At 35.2% G+C, this 4,717-nt stretch overlaps 2 long non-coding RNA genes across 5 annotated transcripts; one reads left to right on the top strand and one right to left on the bottom strand.

Moving 5' to 3' along the window:
- Nucleotides 1–1,527: 1,527 nt before the first annotated feature.
- On the top strand, nt 1,528–2,898 carry LOC149620805 (uncharacterized). 4 transcript variants are annotated; one of them, XR_016375181.1, is made up of 7 exons: nt 1,528–1,639; nt 1,717–1,856; nt 1,917–1,988; nt 2,116–2,230; nt 2,294–2,422; nt 2,477–2,753; nt 2,843–2,898. It is a non-coding gene; the product is annotated as an uncharacterized LOC149620805 (long non-coding RNA). The 4 variants fall into 4 exon arrangements; XR_016375182.1 differs by having other exon boundaries at nt 1,593–1,639; nt 1,732–1,856; XR_016375180.1 differs by lacking the exon at nt 1,528–1,639 and having other exon boundaries at nt 1,646–1,856; nt 2,482–2,753.
- A 1,039-nt stretch (nt 2,899–3,937) lies between these two features.
- Nucleotides 3,938–4,717, bottom strand: LOC149620804 (uncharacterized). Its single transcript, XR_016375370.1, has 4 exons — nt 4,595–4,717; nt 4,379–4,518; nt 4,247–4,318; nt 3,938–4,119 (listed from the first exon to the last, which is right to left on the bottom strand). It is a non-coding gene; the product is annotated as an uncharacterized LOC149620804 (long non-coding RNA).

Raw genomic sequence — 4,717 nt, 5'->3', positions numbered from 1 at the left:
AGAGTTTATATAGAACGAGTAATGAAGATTGCATCCGAATCGAAACACTACACGCATATCATAGTTAATATAAAGCGAGTAGGATGATACGATCTCTTACAAAATGATAACATTTCCTTTTTGCAGAATATTAAATGGAAATATTTTTAATATTTTTCGGCATTACGATTCTTTAAGTAGTTGTGTAGCTATAAAGCTCTGTTTCATCTTAATATTCCAAGAACAGGAGTAGCAAATTTCCAATTTAAATTTATGGTAGCAGACGACGTTCTTACAAATGACAGGCAGGGATTGTAGAATCTTCATTCTATAATAGGTTTTCACAAGCCCAAGGCTGAGGGAACATTAAATGCTTTTCTTCCATGGTACTACTATTCCGAAGATTTTCATCCCCCATTTAACCTGGGAAAAAATCTCAAACTATGGCTTTCATACAGCCGGGCTGCCAGACGTTCAGTGCGAATAAACTTACAAAACCAATCCATGTGGTTTGCGCACTGAACGCATTTCGACTTGTAGCCCAGGCTCTTATTATTTGAAAGCATGCAGGGCCAGAAATAAACACAGGACACTGGACATTGTCCGAAAATTTTAAAATGTCGCATAATTGTTTTAAAAACGAAGGGGGTCACTGGACAATGTGTCCAATAAATATTTCCGGAATTTTCATAGCTTGAGCATGAAGATGCGATAGTATTTGGCAATAAAATAAATAGAAAAGACGTTTTAGTAAAATATTTAGTCTCCTTTATTATTGCTCCATGGTGGCAGATTTCTAGAAGCCGATGGGGTAATGGAAACGGGGATAAGGGAGTTGAGATGGATTGGAAATGATGATGATGGGCGACCTGCGGCACCGTATCTCTCCCAATGTACCTCGCGCACGCCCCTATCCTTCGGTAGGCGATTGCTAAGTGCTGCCGCGTAGCGAAATTTTATTTGTATGAGAACTAGCTTCTATTTTTAAGATACGCCCCGCCCCCCTAGTTTGAATGAGATCTTTTTTACAAGCTGGTGTTAAAAAAATTCAACGGTGAAAAAAGTATTTGACAATCTAAGAATATTTTTTAAATATAAAAAATGCTGTTTAGTTTATACGCCCCCTATTTGTGAAAGACCTTTTTTACGCACTTTTATCATTCTTTATTTGAATTTCAAAGGTAGTACTTCATAATTCAATCTTCTGTAATAAATTTCTTCGGAAAATAATATTTCAAACGTTACAGAGTCTTGCAAGGGGATTGCTTTTGCGGATCTTTGTGAGTATTTAACTGAATAATAAATTGGAGGAAGATAATAATTTGAGTAAAGAGGAAATCAGGGGCCGTATTCTGCAGAAAAAGTATGCTCCTCCCCCGGACTTAAGCTCGCTGATTGGTCGGTCAAGATCGAACTTAGGGCTTTTCATTGGCGGTGGCGGTTTTGGGGCAAAACTCACTTAAGACTTGTGATAGGTTGAAATTTTCGAGCAGACGACATTGACACGTGTCAAAATATGCACCAAATTCAAAGTAGTAATTTTAGAAGTCGGCAAACCGTTCAGCATCATGAATCGGTTAATTGACCGGTTTTTTTGCTTTCTTTTTCCACCGAAACTTAGCAGACTACACTTCGTCGTTGCTAATGGCGGTAATGGCAGGTAATGGACTATATTGTTCTTGGTGTTGTTGACTTTAGAAAGAAAGACAACTAAATTATTGTTTTAAATACTGTTAGTTTACAAAATATAAGGGTTTGCGTTGTTATAATTTAAAAAATATGCCTTTGTTTTGTGGGAAAATGAAGTCGAACTCTGCCCGAAGTCGAAAAGGATTTACACCGAGGCTTATGACGAAGAAAGTCCTCTGTAGACTGTAGTAAGTAGTAAAGAAAGATTTTATTGTTTCTGTTATTGACTTATTGTTTGGTTCTGTAAGATAAGTTTCAAGCAACAGAGGCACGCTAGTAAATGATTGGAACATGAAATGAGGCACCATCCCATAGCGAAGGTATTTCGTCATTCATTGGCCATGACCAAGATAATTGTGTTTTGAGACAAATATGATTGTCTAATCCTTATGGGTCATGAAAGCCTGATTCAATATGCTTATAATATATATTCCATGACTGTCACAGCCATCTTCCCTGGCACTTGGCACCATGAACTGTACCTATTTTATAATCAAAGCACCAACAACGAAAGAAATACTTCTACCTTTTATTAAGCAACTATTGCATTAATGTTCAACTGGTAAATAATGTTGCACACATGTCTAACAAATAGAAATATTCTTATGCTTTTCTTTTATTATAGATTTGTGGTAATGACATTTCTATCATTGACACTGGCAATGGCAATGGCAATGGAGAATTATCTAGGGTGGGCACTTCCTCTAAGGATATCTGCCAACATTGAAGTGTTGTAATCAACTTGCATATTAAGGTATTAACACTTTTATTAGTTGAGCATGCTTTACTCTAAGGTATCCCTTTAAAGAAAAGGCTGGCATAGTTGTTGCAAGTATAAACTACCAACGAGTATGTGATTTGCGCCTATACAAATATGAGGTGAGCTCTTTAAAGGTTTGGATAAGATAAACAAATCAAACTTAACTAATTATTATTATGGTAATAAAGAATCAATTATTGGAAAATAAGTAATGGAGAGGAACCAATGTCGAGACTGAATGATGAGCTGTTACTAAAAACAGTTTAGCAACATTATTTAAATAAAACTTGAGTTTATTTTGACTTTATCACATAGGATTCTCGATGTAAATTAGTTTCTTATTTTCAATGTCTATAAGACCATTTTATTAGACGGCCACTAAATGCACATCTATGGTATTATTATCTGATGTAGGCAAATGTATGAGTCTGTTGGAATGGTATTAGGATGAAGGAGGACTGGCATTCATGTGCATATGTTCTGGAGCATTGTAGTTTATGAATTATCATTATAAGATTGTATTAATATAGGACCAATGGAAATCATGTATCGAACCTAAAATCCTATATATGGAAAAAAGGCTTTTATTGATCATCTTTGTTGCAGTTTTAAAAGAAGATTCCCCATATTTGTATTTTCAATTGCACATTTCAACAAGTGACGAAGCATTATTGAAACAAAATATTTAAAATGACCTTCATTTTGCATATTCTATTCTAAAAACCTACGTGTTTCAATTTAAAATTTAGTTATTGATTTATTCGCTACTACCCCTTTATTGTTAAATAACAATTAAAAAATGTGCGACTATAGGAACTAGTAAGCCTATTGGTGATTCTACGGTTATATTTTTATCTCAGTGATCCGTCTTTAATGTTTCGAGCACCGCTATGTATTTAAGGGAAGATGCCACGCAAAAATGAATTAAGACAATAAAACTGTAACATTTCAATGGGTAGGAAATAGGGGGTCAACATATTCTTGTGTTTCATTATTATTTCTCCAACAGTTCCATAAAAGTTGGACATTTACCAACTACATATTTACATACATTGCTGGAGAATATCCGAATTCGAGTATAAGATAGCTAACAATTTACAGCATACTGACAAATATCAAGTTCAAAACTGGGAATAAAGGTACATTTTAGGAGTTCATGGACGTAACTGGTTCGGCCTCCAGTTTTACCGCTCTCCATTGTCGAAGCAGTCTTCTTTCATATATCGCCTTTCAAGATGCTCAATATCTTCTTGATCTCTTCCAACCAACAATCTTCCTCATTGACATCATTAAACCTATCTGTGTTCCCTGATGTTTTATCCAGTTATCCTTCCTCTGCTGTGTGGTGTTTTGACAGTCAATGAAGTTATTAAAGTACATTGTCCCTATATTGCTATCTTTAATTTGCTAAAATAAACCTGTTAGTAACAGAAAAAAATGAAGAGAAATTCCTACTATAGAGGTCAAAAATAGTTCCCATTCGGGTTCATGTCAAACACGTCATTACCACAATCTATATTAAAAGAAAAGCATATGAATATTTCTATTTGTTAGACATGTGTGCAACATTATTTACCAGTTGAACATTAGTGCAATAGTTGCTTTATAAAAGGTACAAGAATAGCTTTCGCTGTTGGTGATTTGATTATAAAATAGGTACGGTTCATGGTGCCCAGCGCAAGGGAAGATGGCTGTGACAGTCATGGAATTTATATTATAAGTATAACGAATCAGGCTTTCATGACCCATAAGGAATAGGCAATCATATTTGTATAAAAACACAATTATCTTGGTCATGGCCAATGAATGACGAAATACCTTCGCTATGGGATGGTGCCTCATTTCATGTTCCAATCATTTGCTAGCGTGCCCCTGTTGCTTGAAACCTATCTTACAGAACCAAACAATAAGTAAATAACAGAAACAATAAAATCTTTCTTTACTACTTACTACAGTCTACAGAGGACTTTCTTCGTCATAAGCCTCGGTGTAAATCCTTTTCGACTTCGGGCAGAGTTCGACTTCATTTTCCCACAAAACAAAGGCATATTTTTTAAATTATAACAACGCAAACCCTTATATTTTGTAAACTAACAGTATTTAAAACAATAATTTATTGTCTTTCTTTCAAAAGTCAACAACACCAAGAACAAAATAGTCCGTTACCTGCCATTACCGCCATTAGCAACGACGAAGTGTAGTCTGCTAAGTTCCGGTGGAAAAAGAAAGCAAAAAAAACCGGTTAATTAACCGATTCATGATGCTGAACGGTTTGCCGAGTTCCAAAAT

Source organism: Phalangium opilio, unplaced genomic scaffold (genome assembly GCF_054372755.1).
Source record: "Phalangium opilio isolate 3A_F unplaced genomic scaffold, DU_Popi_V2 ptg000209l_1, whole genome shotgun sequence".
NCBI classification, from domain to species: domain Eukaryota; kingdom Metazoa; phylum Arthropoda; class Arachnida; order Opiliones; family Phalangiidae; genus Phalangium; species Phalangium opilio.
This window is presented reverse-complemented; position numbering and strand designations above follow the sequence as displayed.